This window comes from Rana temporaria, chromosome 3, assembly GCF_905171775.1.
Source record: "Rana temporaria chromosome 3, aRanTem1.1, whole genome shotgun sequence".
NCBI classification, from domain to species: Eukaryota; Metazoa; Chordata; class Amphibia; order Anura; family Ranidae; genus Rana; species Rana temporaria.
Window position 1 is genome coordinate 288608323 of NC_053491.1, and position 15467 is coordinate 288623789.

Genomic DNA, 15467 nt, shown 5'->3' on the forward strand with positions numbered 1-15467 from the left:
GTCATATTATTCTCTGTTGTCATCTGTTGCGAGACTTCGTTCTGTGTTAGAAGTCAATAAAGTGCATCTCTCTGGAAGAATTGGTTTGCTGCTGGAAAATTACTTACATCATCATACTAATACCTAAATATTAATCATCTTACCACTATAAACAATATCACTACAGGCCTAAATAAAGTATATGGGTTATGAATCTTCAAATTTTCCAATTCTTACATGTCAAGGCTGCCCATTGTCTCTGCTTCATTTCCTCTCACAAACCACTGGCAGCACACATCCGCTCGAGTCCTGACATGGCATTGATCTCGCAGGTGTGCATCATAAATTGGCAATACTTGGACGATTATGTCCTATTGTGCTTAACTTCTCCCAATACCACTCTACCTAAACTACTTTCCCTTCTGTATGATTTTGCATCTTTGTCAGGGCTATAAGTCGACCAAGCAAAATCATGCTTTAAATGTTTTCCTGTCGGACAAAGTTCAACACTCCCTGGCAGCGCATGTTCTGTTTCAGTGATCCTATTCTATCACTTATTTGGGCATCAATTTGACACTGACTTACCATTCTCTTGATTTTGATAATTATCCTTCACTTTTCAAATTTCTAACTCACTTGCTTAAAGGGGTTGTAAAGGTACATGTTTTTTCACCTTAATGCATTCTATGCATTAAGGTGAAAAAACTTCAGAGGATTAGCGGCCCCCCAGCCCTCCTGTTTACTTTCCTGACCCCTCAAAAGTCCCGCGCCATGAACGTGCTGGCTTCTCGGCTTCTCGACTCATTCATTGGTTGATTGATAGCAGTGCAGCCATTGGCTCCCGCTGCTGTCAATCAAATCAATGACGCAGCACGCTGGGAGGGGCCGGGTTCCCGTTTGTTTACATCCTCACCAACACTCCATTTGATACTTCCCTAGTATATCTGGGGTTCTATACCACCGAGTTACACACGTATAGTTCATTTCCAAAATCCCATTATTTACTGATGATCCATGTACTAATCTCCAAATTTTTCCCACTTCTTGATTTCTTCCTCGTTTCCCCAGTTCCCTCTCCCAGTATTTTATAACTGTCGGGACTTACAGCTCTTCTACTTCCATAAGGGTTTTGTATATCTGAGATATATTCCTGTGTGTTTTTTGAAGGTACATAATCGCTATATTGATGTAAGAGTGTCTCCTTCTCTTATTGGATGAGGAAGTGCTGCTATAGAATGCTTGAGCTGAAAGTACCTCCATTCCTTAATCTCCAACACATCTTTTTTTTATTTTTAACTCTTGTATAGTGCACATTTTTCCCCCTTATGTTGCGTTGTTGTACGTTTTCTTTTTTAATCCAATTCCCCCCTATCAAACTTTTCCCCAGTGCAAAATAGTTGTTTTCCTTTAGTGCCATCAGTGGTGAATTATATTTCCATTTGTTTTTCTTGTGCGGAAAATCCCAAATTTTCAATACAATCCATGTAGGTGTATGTGTATTCTCTCCCAATGTCCTATATTGTGGGGGTATCCATATGTTCCTTCCTAATTGTCTGTTAGCCGTTGTATGTTCTTTTATCACGTACCTGGTACTGGAGGCCAATGGAGAGAGAGGGCTTCCCTTGCGGCTAAGTTCCAGCCCCCCTGAGGGTGAAAACAGGAAAGGTCAGGCCCAAAGAAGCACGGGTCGCCTGCTGGACTGTATGCAGGAGCTTCTAGAGTACAGCTGGTGTGCTGGCATAGAATCAGCAGACAGGTGACACCTGTGAGGTGTTGCAGGATTCATATAATACTGCGACTGGAGCGTGGTCAGAAGAAAGCCTAGGTCATGAGCCAGGTTGGTATCAGAGCAGACGTGGATAGCCGGAGTCGAACACAGGAATCAAACAGGAGACAGGTCAAGGACAAGCCAAATCGAAAACAGGAGACACAGAAACAGGAATATCACAAAGATAACACACTTCTCCTGCCAGAGATGCTGGGTCCTAAAGTCCTTCTCCTGACAGAGATGCTGGGTCCTAAAGCCCTTCTCCTGCCAGAGATGCTGGGTCCTAAAGCCCTTCTCCTGCTGTTGGTTCCCTGACAGTGCCCCCTCCCGATGGGCAGCCTCATTTGGGCAATTTTCTCAGGGTATTTGGCCCGAAACTCTCGGAGGAGTCTAGGGGTATGTACATTGGCTTCAGGTGGATACCATTTCCATTTAATTAGGAATTGAATTTGTCTCCCTCACTTCCTGCAGTCAAGGATTGATTCTACATCAAATTCTGTGTCCTCTCCAATAGTCACTGGCGGCAGCGGTGGCTCCGATCTCCCTAGAAATAGATCTGGAACAGTTGGTTTAAGCAAGGAGGTGTGAAAGACCGAAAGGATCCTATATGATTCAGGCAGAGACAGTTTGTATGCCACTGGGTTTATTTTCCGTTTTATCTGAAAGGGGCCAATATACATTGGTCCTAGCTTACGTGAAGGGCAGGCCAATTTCAGGTTAGCAGTAGACAGCCACACTTTGTCCCCTACCTTGAAGGCAAGATTCCTTCTCCGTTTCCGATCAAAGTGTTTCTTGTAATCCAGTTGGGCCTTCTGTATGGACTCCTGGAGGACCTGATAATTGTTTTGCATGAAAACCAGTCTGTCCTGCAAGGCGGGTACAGTAGTTTCAGGCATAGTTTCAGGCAGGGCAGCAGGGTGGAATCCATAATTGGCCCAGAATGGGGACTGGTTCGTAGCTGAATGGACAGAGTTATTATAGGCAAATTCTGCCAGTGGGAGCAGGGATGCCCAGTAATCTTGGGAAAAAGCTGGAAAGCAGCGGAGGTATTGCTCCAGGGTTTGATTTGTGCATTTCGTTGGCCCATTACTTTGGGGATGATAGGCAGATGATAGGCAGAGTTCCACTTAAAAGGGCTTTCCAAAACCTGGAGGTGAATTTCACCCCCCGGTCCGAAACTATGTTTTTTGGGAGTCCGTGAAGTCTGATGATCTCCTTGATAAAAGTATGAGCCGTTTCGGCCGCAGAGGGAGTACCAATCATTGGAATAAAGTGGGACATCTTGGATAGTCGGTCAACCACAACCAGGATGGTCGTGAAGTTTTAGAGGGAGGACGGTCAACAATAAAATCCAAAGAGATCATCTCCCAGGGGCGCTTAGGGATAGGCAAGGTCTCAATAACCCCCAGGCTTTGGCTTTGTTGCCTTTGCTACGTAGATATGTTGTGCATGACTTGACGTAGGATCTGCAGTCCCGACTGAGGTTAGGCCACCAAAAGGACCGCTGAATGAGCTCATTAGTCTTACGGGCCCCAAAGTTCCCTGCAAGTTGGTGGTCATGGAATGTCCTGAGAACCTGGGGCCTTGCTTCCTAAGGTACAAAGATTTTGTCCTGGTGCCAAAGTAATCCATCCAGCCTCCTTAATGAGTCATGTTCAGATTCGGGGCAAGATGCAGAAGCTTGTTCAATGGATGCCTTTAGGCTGGATTGAATTAGCAAAAACATTTGCGCAGATAAGATGGTGCTTGGAGGAGCACATTCAGTAGATTCGGGGAACATCCTGGACAGGGCATCAGCTTTCCCATTTTTGGAACCCGGGCGGTATGTCAGGTGGAAGTTAAATCTAGAAAAGAATAAGGCCCATCTGGCTTGTCGAGGTCTTAGGCGTTTTGCAGATCTTAGATATTCCAGATTTTTGTGATCTGTGAAAATCATAATTGGGTGGTTAGCACCCTCCAGTAGGTTCCTCCATTCTTAAAGGGCGACTTTAATTGCCAGGAGTTCTCTGTCACCCACATCATAGTTTCTCTCAGCCTGATTCAGCTTCCTGGAACAGAAGGCTACTGGATGAAGCTGGGCCTTTGGTCTCCGACTCTGAGAGAGCACGACTTCTGTAGCTACTTCGGATGTGTCTGTAACGCCACCCTAAATACTTTGCACTAAGTACAATTGTTGCTGGTTCTTCCCTTATAACTGACATCTGTCTCTTTGAGTGTTCTCTCACTTCCTGCAGCCTTGCGCTCCACGGTGGTTGCGGAGGTGCGCCACCTAGTGGCACTTCCTGTCCACTCCTGCGCGGCCTATTTAAACTCCCAGCACTGACAGTATGGCGTTCCTCTATTGCTGACAGAACGCCACTGTCAGCTGGGCTTCCAGACTCACCTCTACTGTGCCCCAGCTTCCTGAACTGGATCTCTAGGATTTCTTGCATGGCAACCGCTCACATTAATCCAGGTCCAGGCTCCCAGGACGCTCATCCATGCCCAGCTATCTGCAACCGCAAGTACTCTGCTATAGAAACCAATTACTATGTACTGCTCTCCATACTTGTGGCTTTGCTTCCAAGTTCATGTTCACTGCTAATGCTATCAAGCGCTATAGAGTTCTCTTAAAGTCTCAACTACAACTCTCATGTTAAAGTTCATTGCTACAGAAACCAATTACTATGCACTGCTCTCCATGCTTGTCGCTTTGCTTCCATGCCTGAGTTTATTGCTATAGTTATCAAGTACTATGGAGTTTCCCTAAAGCTTGAACTACAGCTCTCATGTTTTGCTCACTGCTATAGATACAAATTACTATGCACCGCTTCATATGCCTAATCCCATCCTATTCTGTCGCTGTGCACTACTAGTTTATCCAAGTTATGAGGATTGCATCTCATGGTTACTCAGTACGCAGATACACTTAAACCCTCTACAGATGTCCTCACCATTGTTCTCTGCCAATGATCTTGGTTCCTTTCAGTAATAACCAATGAACTGTGATATGTAGACTACTCTGTCCATAAGGAACCCAGTCCTGTCTGTACAAACCCGGTACCACTGAGCTCTATTTCTCTCTGGTCACTCTGACCCCTAGTGTGCAGTCCTAGTACTGCAGCTACTCATATCCCTATACCCGATCTATACCATTTATACCTAGATTTACTTTAATGTTGCTTATGCTGGAATAAGCGCCATATACTTCACTGAGGCTGTGATGATAGAACCCAAACTCTTAACCGAGTTAAGAGTGAAACCTGGGTTTGAACCTGAGAAGTCCCCGCATTTGCGAACCATAGACCTGAATCTAATTTGGCGTATCGTTACAGCGTCCACCTCGAGGACAAAGGGAACAGCTAGGTCTGGGTGCTGCAACACGGGAGCAGAGGTGAAGATGGCCTTCAGTTTTTCAAAAGCCATTTGAGAATCCTGGTTCCAGGAGAAGCGTGAGTGTAGGCGAGTGAGCTGGGTGATCAGGCAATGATAGTCGAGAAATTCCGAATGAATTTCCTATAAAAGATAGCAAAGCCCACAAACCTCTGGACCCCTTTCCTGTCAGATGGTGCAGGCCATTCCAAGATTGCCAAGACCTTCTGAGGATCCATGGAGATCCCCTCTGTGGAGATTATGAGTCCCAAGAACTGGATAGATTGTTTCTCAAACTCACTTTTCTGCTTTGGCATATAAGCCATGAGTTCTTAAGGTCTTTAACACTTTTCTGACGTGCTCTCGATGGAGTTCAAGTGAAGCTGAGAAAATTAGTATGTCGTCCAGATAGATGATTAAGAACAGGTCAAGGTATTCTCTGAATATGTCATTCACAAAATGTTGGAATGTCGCGGGGGCGTTACATAGCCCGAATGGCATTACAAGGTACTCAAAGTGCCCAAAGCGTGTTCGGAAGGGGGTCTTCCACTCATCACCTTCCCTAATACAAACCAGATTGTAGGCCCCCCGTAAGTCCAACTTTGTGAAAACCGAGCTGTTCGGAACCTTTGGAATAACTCAGGAACTAGAGGGAGTGGGTATGTGTTCTTGATGGTGATTTTATTAGGGTCCCGATAATCAATGCATGGTCTGAAAGAATGATCCTTCTTCTCAACGAAGAAGATGCCAGCTCCAGCAGGCGAAGAGGAAGAGTGGATGAATCGTTTGGCAAGGTTTTCATCTATATATTGTCGGAGGGCCTCCAGCTCGGATTAAGGAAAGATTCGCCCGAAGGGTACTTCTGCTCCGGGGAGCAACTCAATTGGGCAATAGTAGGACCGATGCGGGGGCAGGTCATCAGCCCCTTTTTTGTCAAAAACATCAAGGAAATCAAGGTAGGCTGAAGGGACAGCATGACAGGGATCTGGTGTAGGTTGAACTGAGAGACACACTGAAGGGTTCACAGGCGTGGGAATGCCACAGTGTTGGAGACAGTAGGGAGATAAGAAGCTGATTTCCCCCTTGGGCCAGTCGATTTGCGGGTTATGTGCCCGCAGCCAGGGTATCCCTAGGATGGCTGGGAATATTGGAGACCTGATGACATCAATTCCTGATGGCCTGCATCTGTGGTGGCAAGGAGATGGATAGTCTCCTGAGTGACAGGTCCTGAGCTGGGAGCAGAACCATCTGCTAAATGTATATCAAGTCTTTGATCCTTTAGTTTCAGGGGTATGCGTAAGTTCTTGGCAAGGTTGATGTCCAAGAAACAACTCCAGGCTCCAGAGTCAATGATCGCCCGTAGCTTGACTTCCTTTCCAGCCACCTGCAGAGATATGGGGAGAATTACATGAGTGGATACAGTCCCAGGTAACTTGAGGTACGAGGGGTGTGGAAGGCTGGATTTTCTTGGGTGAACAGGACAACTGCAAAGGTAGTGGCCCGAAGCTCCACAATAGTGACACATGTTAGCTTGTCGTCTGCATGCTTTCTCTTCAGAGGTTAAAGCAGGGGGGAGTAGGCCAATTTGCATGGGTTCCCTGTCAGAAGTATTGATGGACTGGGGATTAGAGACTGGGATTGCTGGTCCTGGAACCTTTGGCATTACCCATGTAGGTCGGAAGGTCTGGGTGCGTTCGGACCGTCGCTCTTGAAGCCGTCGGTCTAGTTGGATAGAGATTTGGATGAGATTCTCTAATGATGTGGGAGCCTCGATCCTAGCTAACTCGTCCTTGAGAGTCTCAGATAAGCCCTGCCGGAACTGGTATTTCAGGGCGGCATCATTCCACCCGGTATCAGTGGACCACTTCACAATATAATCCTCCACCGGTTGTCTGCCTTGTACTAGGGCATTAGGGGAAGACTCAGTGGTAGCTGTGGATCATCATATAGTGTAGCCATAGCTTCAAAAAAGGTGACAACTGAATCCAGTACTAAGTTATTTTGCTCAAGGAGGTTATTAGCCCAGGACTGTGGCTCATCTAATAAGAGTGAGATGATGAAACCCACCTTGACGGTCTCAAGACAAAAAGTCCTTGGTTGCAGGGCAAAGTAAAGTTCATATGCATTTTTGAAGGCCCTTAATTTCCGGTGGTCACCTGAAAAGCACTCAGGAGTGGGAACTCTGGACTCTGGAGGAGGTAATCCCACAGCAGGTGTTGCTATGGCAGGAGAACTGGCCGTTGAAGCTGAGCCAGTGGAGCTAGTAGCTTAGTTAAAATCCGCAGGAGTCTTAGAGGTAGTAAGGGGGTGAAGGTGTCCTTCCAGCTGAATGTGGCCGTCTTGTAAGCTCTGGACTGCTTGCGTAAGAGCCGTCATCTGCTGACCTACAATGTGGAAGCACCTCTCTCGGCCTCAGACATCTTGGCTGGTTGATACTATCACGTACCTGGCACTGGAGGCCAATGGAGAGAGAGGGCTTCCCTTGCGGCTAAGTTCCAGACCCCCCTGAGGGTGAAAACAGGAAAGGTCATGCCCAAAGATGCACGGGTCACCAGCTGGACTGTATGCAGGAGTTTCTAGAGCACAGCTGGTGTGCTGGCGTAGAATCAGCAGACAGGTGACACCCGTGAGGTGTTGCAGGATTCAGATAATACTGCGACTGGAGCGTGGTCAGAAGAAAGCCTAGGCCATGTGCCGGGTTGGTATCAGAGCAGACGTGGTCGGGTGGATAGCTGGAGTCGAACACAGAAATCAAACAGGAGACAGGTCAAGGACAAGCCGGATCGATAACAGGAGACACAGCAACAGGAATATCACGAAGATAACACACTGGAGGAGCAGAAGATCAACCAGCATTTGCAGACACTAGCAGACTTCCTTATATAGGCCCATGTGACCTGCTGGTAGAGATACTGGGTCCTAAAGTCCTTCTCCTACCAGAGATGCTGGGTCCTAAAGTCCTTTTCCTGCCAGAGATGCTGGGTCCTAAAGCCCTTCTCCTGCCAGAGATGCTGGGTCCTAAAGCCCTTCTCCTGCTGTTGGTTCCCTGACATCTATGTTGACCCACCTTTTCTCATTATTTAATTTAGCCCATTCCACCACGCATGTTAACAAAACTGCCTCATAGTATTTTTGAAAATCAGGTACATTTAATCCCCCTATTTCCTCTAATAATGGGATATAGTTTGCTTGATATATTTCCTCCGGTAATGCCGCTAGTTTAATCCCATGATATTTTATTTCCGTCCTCCTCCATGGGAATGGGAACTCTTGTTGTAAACTCTGTTCATCTTTCAATTTCATATTTAATATCTCAGATTTACTTGGGTTGATCTTGAAATTAGATAGATCTCCATATTCCTTCAATGTTTTCAAAAGTTTGGGCATTGTAATTCGGGGGTTTGATATATAAAATAATATGTCATCTGCAAATGCAGCTAATTTATGTTCCTCTTCTCCGACTTTGAAGCCCCCCATGTCCGAAACCCCCCACCCTGTCACTAGAAAAGGTTCCAGCGCCAGTACAAACAGGAGTGGAGACGGGGGCATCCCTGTCTCGTCCCATTGTTCAACTTAAAGGGGGGTGACAATGTTCCATTCACGTTTACCATTGCTGTGGGGCGTTTATATGTTTGTATCCACTACATCATTCTTGGGCCTATCCCCATACTCTTCAGCAGTGGCGGCTGGTGAAGTTTTAGGATGGGGGGGCGCCAGACCCCGCCCTTCCTTTTTGACCCCTCCCACTTCCCATAAGCCCCACCCTTATAGAATACTCACTCCGTCACCTGTATTCCACTTGCTTCCACCCATAGAGTCAGGAGTATACAGCTCAGCATCACAGCACAGAATATACAGCCCCAGCATCACAGCACAGAGTATACAGCCCCAGCATCACAGCACATATTACCTTATTCCCTGTACATATTACACCCACATGTACATATTACCCCCTGTACATGTTACCCCCCCTACCTGTACATATTACCCCCCTATACATATTATCCCCCCGTACATATTATCCCCCTGTACATATTACCCCCTGTACATATTACCCCCCGTACATATTACCCCCTCCAGTACATATTAACTCCCCTCCCTGTACATATTACATCCTCCTGTACATACCCCCCCTCTTCCCTGTACATATTAACCCCTCCTGTACATATTTCCCCCTTTGTTTATTTATTGCACTTATATTTTCCTTACTCTTTATTGTAGGCTCGCTACCTTTTGTTGTTCCATTGCTTCATATGTACACGACACTGCAGGGTTAAGTCTTATCTCCCTGCAGTTTTGCTAGCAAGGCTATTTACTGCATATTTGATTGCTTCATGGTAAACTTTTTTTTTCCTTTTTTTCTTTTTACTTTTTTGTTACCACTTTTAATTATATTGTTTCAAAAAAGTCAAAATATCATTTTAATATTTCTAGATCCTTTATATTTCCTGATCCTTGACCCGGGGATAGGTACGGTTTATTTGTGCATGAAGTCTGTCTCTGAGGCTCTCATATTTGGACACTCATATGTTCGGACATCCTTTGACTTCCAGCTGTATTTTGAAAATATCTGTATGTAATTTATCAATACTGTTATGTTTTTTTCTTATAGACTGTATCTATTACACTGAATTAATTTCACACCCCTGAAGAAGCCAACAATTTGGTGAAACATGTTGGGACATTGTGCTATATTCACTTTAATTCAGTATATATTCCATACCTTTATTGTCCTCATTTTTGCTCAATTGAGTTTCAATAAAATCTTGTCTTCATTTAATCCTTTTTCAAACTATTTATCTAACTTGTTCAGGCACCACTATAATCCCTTATCTCTTCCTCCAGTTTTGTGTCCGCATTTAACAATGATATAGGTCTATAGTTTGAACACATGATGCTATCTTTACCTTCTTTTGCAATAATGGTAATTGATGTAAAAAAAGCCTCTTTAAGCCCTGTACACACGGCCGGGAATCTCGTCAGGAAAAAAAACGTTGTTTTTCCTGATGAGATTCCTGGCAAGCTTTCCTTGCTTGCCGAGTATACACACGGCCATTCAAAAGAACCTCCGTTTTTTTGAATGGCAAGAATGTGGTGACGTCATCGATTACGATGAGCATGAGCTTGTCACATTCAATGCCGTCGCCCCCATCTTGCTACACCCTACACTATGCCTTGGAAGCTACCGCGCATGCGCCAAAGTCTAATCGAGAATGCGTGGGTTTCCATGGAGGCAGGTAAGTATACAGACGCTCGGGTTTCTTTGCAGGAAAACACTGCCGAGAATCATGATGAGAAAATAGAGACCAAAAACCATATACACACACTGTTTTCTCTGCAAAAAGCTCTGCCAGCAGTTTTCTTGCTGTTTCTGGCCAAGAAAACCATGCGTGTGTATGAGGCTTAACTCATCTCATACCTCATTCCCAGTCCATTCATATATGTACACAGTTTTGGGGTCAAGATTTCTTTAAACCTTTTTAAATATAATGTCGTATATCCATTTGGCCCTGGGCTTTTTCCTGGTGCTGGTTCTTTTAATGCCTGGTTAATCTCCTCTACTCTTATAGGTGTTTTAAGGGATATTGCTCTTTCCTCTGTTATCCGGGGAATCCTAGCTTTTTTTAAATATTATTTTATTCTTTCTTTTTTTCCCTGCTTCCCTTGTCCTTTTTGATTTACTGAATATAAATAGAGGGTGCCAAAATAGAAACCAGACATATTATTATATCAAAAATAGAAAATGTTAATAATGTTTACACAGGATTAAAATCTAATTTACAACATTAGATTGTGGGAGCTGTATGTAGAGACAAAGTTGTTGATTAAGTCTACCCTACTAGTTTCGCCAGACACTGGCTTTGTCAGGGGATTTAGGACTAGATCGTCTCAATAGAAGGCTCTAAAATAGAACAAAACAGTTTTAACAATTCCATCAATTACAGTAAAATATACATGTCATTATTATTATACAATCAATTTTAAGCATGATAGTTTGGCTGGGATAAGTGGCGAGGCATCAGAAACCATAGTCCCAAAGAAAAGGTGCCAAAAATGACCCATGGATCCCTACTAACCCACATACTGGACCACCCTGGCAAAAGAGGGGGGAGACAGAAATATTCATTGGGGTAGATAAGGAACCTACCCAAAGTTCCGCATGCAGCCCGGTGGGGTAACCCCTCAGGGGGGATGATGTATCCTGACCTCAATGTGGCAGCTAAGACAAATATTAAACAATGAAGTTAGAATTCTCTGTATTAAAAGATGAAACCACACAGCACATTTGGCGAGTATATTGATATAACAAAATCGTTAGTCAGATAAAAAGGTAAATATGAATAAAATAAATATAGATGTAAAAATAGAAAAGACAAAAAACAAAAAACAAAACGTCTATACAGCCAAGCCTACCTGAGAGCCTGATGATAAAATCAAGTTCAGATTAGGACAAACTGAGGATAGGTGCAGAGACACTGGATGACCAGATTGTGTCTGAATGGGAAATGGATAGGGAAAATATATGTATACACATACTGAGTAGCATTAAACTGCAATCTGTCTGTATCAAGAGAGTGTTAAAATAGAGACTTACACAAAAATTGAGCAGCCTGGATACAAGCAGGGTTCAATAGAGGACAATACCTGCAGTAAAGACCAGGGAAAATGTCCTTTAGAAAGAGAAGGAAAAACAGAAAAACAAAGGGAATTAGATTAAGGCTTCCTAGCTGATGCTAAGACTCACCCGTAGCAAAGATTCCATTAGCCGCGCTTATCGTGTACTTGTAGAGGTCACTGTGTCACTGTGTCTCCTCTGTGTAGTACTTGGGACGTGCGCGTCTTCCCCTGATGCCGCGCCGCCTATGGGCTGGTGTCTACCCATGATGCGGCCTTGCGGGCGCTAGGCATTATGGGGGTTGTAGGCGCGACGGCCGTATGTTGACCCTTGGCCGAGTGACGTAATTACGTCACTACCGCACGCCGAGGGGCTATAAATTGGCGCTGCTCGTTTTATGAGGTCTGCTACTGACAGGGACACTGTCACAGTGACCTCTACAAGCACACGGTAAGCGCGGCTAATGGAATCTTTGCTACGGGTGAGTCTTAGCATCAGCTAGGAAGCCTTAATCTAATTCCCTTTGTTTTTCTGTTTTTCCTTCTCTTTCTAAAGTTATTGTCCTCTATTGAACCCTGCTTGTATCCAGGCTGCTCAATTTTTGTGTAAGTCTCTATTTTAACACTCTCTTGATACAGACAGATTGCAGTTTAATGCTACTCAGTATGTGTATACATATATTTTCCCTATCCATTTCCCATTCAGACACAATCTGGTCATCCAGTGTCTCTGCACCTATCCTCAGTTTGTCCTAATCTGAACTTGATTTTATCATCAGGCTCTCAGGTAGGCTTGGCTGTATAGACGTTTTTTTTTTGTTTTTTGCCTTTTCTATTTTTACATCTATATATATTTTATTCATATTTACCTTTTTATCTGACTAACGATTTTGTTATATCAATATACTCGCCAAATTTACTGTGTGGTTTCATCTTTTAATATAGAGAATTCTAACTTCATTGTTTAATATTTGTCTTAGCTGCTACATTGGGGTCAGGATACATCATCCCCCCTGAGGGGTTACCCCACCGGGCTGCAATGCGGAACTTTGGGTAGGTTCCTTATCTACCCCAATGGATATTTCTGCCCCCCCTCTTTTGCCAGGGTGGTCCAGTATGTGGGTTAGTAGGGATCCATGGGTCATTTTTGGCGCCTTTTCTTTGGGACTACGGTTTCTGATGCCTCGCCACTTATCCCAGCCAAACTATCATGCTTGAAATTGATTGTATAATAATAATGACATGTAGATTTTACTGTAATTGATGGAATTGTTAAAACTGTTTTGTTCTATTTTAGAGCCTTCTATTGAGACGATCTAGTCCTAAATCCCCTGACGAAGCCAGTGTCTGGCGGAACTAGTAGGGTAGACTTGATCAACAACTTTGTCTCTACATACAGCTCCCACAATCTAATAATGTAAATCAGATTTTAATCCTGTATAAACATTAATAATTTTTTTTATTTTTGATATAATAATATGTCTGGTTTCTATTTTGGCACCGCGATAATCCCCTACCCTCCCAATCCCTCTATAGGGATGAGGTGCCGTATTTTTAGGAGGACTTTCGATCACTAACTTTTCACTTTTCCACGTAATAGCTTCCTTTAATGCACCACCATTCATGGTCGATCGCCCTTATAGAAACCAAACTAATCTAACAAATGAAATTGAAAAATTGTGCTTATTTGCTATATATATATATATATATATATATATATATATATATATATATATATATATATATATATTTTGCTTATGTTATGCTTTTTGTAACTAACTCTGTAAAGTGTTGTAAAGATATATTTTGTTATTCTAACAATCAGTTGGTTTAGCCCAGACACGTATATCGGTTTTCAGTGTCAGCCATGGCCGATTTCTGTGGGGAAGCATGGGAGGATCTGATGGCCAAAATCCATTCCTCTCAGAAAGAGGCAAACATGTCAGATGAAGATCTCGACCGAATCTTTATGCGACTTCAACGCCTCTTGGAGAAGAAGTCTAGAATCTATTGGAACAAAGCCTATTTTGAGAAATATATGGAGAATCATGTGGTTCCATGGGTTCTCAGGATTCAAATTTGTCCAAATGTTCGCAAGGCTAATGATTCTTTGAAGCAATCCTGGGAACATAACTTACAAACCTGTTCCCATGGAATGATTTCTATCTTGTGTAAACAATACGAAATCGAACTGGAACAGATCGATGTACAAATCAGTACTTGGTACTCTGACTATTTACCAGCTTCTGCCTCCTCCAGGTTTGCCACCAGGGACAAGGACCTGAAGGCACACTTGGAGGAGTAAACGTTAAGTATCATTAACACCAAAGAAAGTAAATTTCAAAGGGATAAATTAGCCCATGACAACGGATATGCTTATAAGTGGAATCAAACCACGCCTCCCAAATATACCAAACCATCTAATTTTGAAGCTCCAAAAACCCACACTGAAATGCCTAATACGGTCTCTGCCTCTGTCTCTGTTTCACCCAGTACATCAACGACTTATCATGATTTTTCTCAGGACAGATTCCCTAAGAAGAGGAAGGGGGATCGTACCGCGGCATCCTTGGACTCACTACATCACACATTCGGTCCATCCGGTAATCGTAATTCACAACCGGTTCGCAACGCACCTTTAAATACGCACTCGTCCAATCCACTGTATGGTAGATCCTCTACCACTGCGACTATCTCTAATTCCACACTGTTACCCTCTACTGGAGCTATTCCATCCATTCCCTCTGCTCTATCATCATTTCTTATACGACGGGTAAGCGAGCCCTCAATTTCCACGATGTTCCTGGCTAGTGCAGAGCACATTGACCCTAAGATAGCTCCCATTTTTTTAGGAAAGAGCCAAGAGCAAAATCTGACCCCCACTCCTCGAGTTCCGAATCAGGAGCCACAGGATTAGAGGCAATTAATCTCTCCTCCGAATCCCTGACGAGGGAGCAAATTCCTCTCCTTGGTTTAGGTCTGACCTTCTGCCCCTCAGCAGATATGGATAGATTCCAACTAATTAAGGACACCCATTTATTTGCTAGACGACTTTTATTCAAAGTACTGTACGACAAGCCCAAACAAACTGGTGGTGTTGATTTTTCCCTTATGGATTACACAGACCTGAAACTCCAGGCCATGGATGATCTAATGTGTCTCTGGGAGGAGGGTTACACCAGTGACGACAACGCACCCATGTCTTTGGGGGTTGTCGTTCCTGGTGTCACCTTCCCCCCTCCTGCCTCGTATAAAACAAAATCTCTGGCCTTCCCCTCCTTACAAACCAATCTCAATCTTTGGGCCTTCATTCAGCAGGTGACAAATGAAATTAACAATATGGATTTAGCCAACAAAACCTATAGGAACTTGTCCCCTGTCCTATTGAAGGCTGTGTCCGACTTACAAAATCACCCCAATCTGATTATAAAACCAGCCGATAAGGGTGGAAATGTTGTTGTCATGGATGTCGGGGCGTACGAAAATATGTGCCCCGACATCCTTGGCAACAAGGATTGGTACAGACCCATTTCAAGAACACTGATTGACAGTTTCTCTAAAGAGTATGTCGACTTGATTTTTGGAGCTTACCAGAAAAGCATTATTGATTTGAACACTTGGAACTTTTTGAATGTTAGGGAGTCCAAAATCCCTACATTCTATGCGCTCCCAAAAGTACACAAGTCACTTGAACATCCCCCAGGATGACCTATCGTCTCGGGATGTAAAGGCTTAACTGAGAATGCAAGCGCAT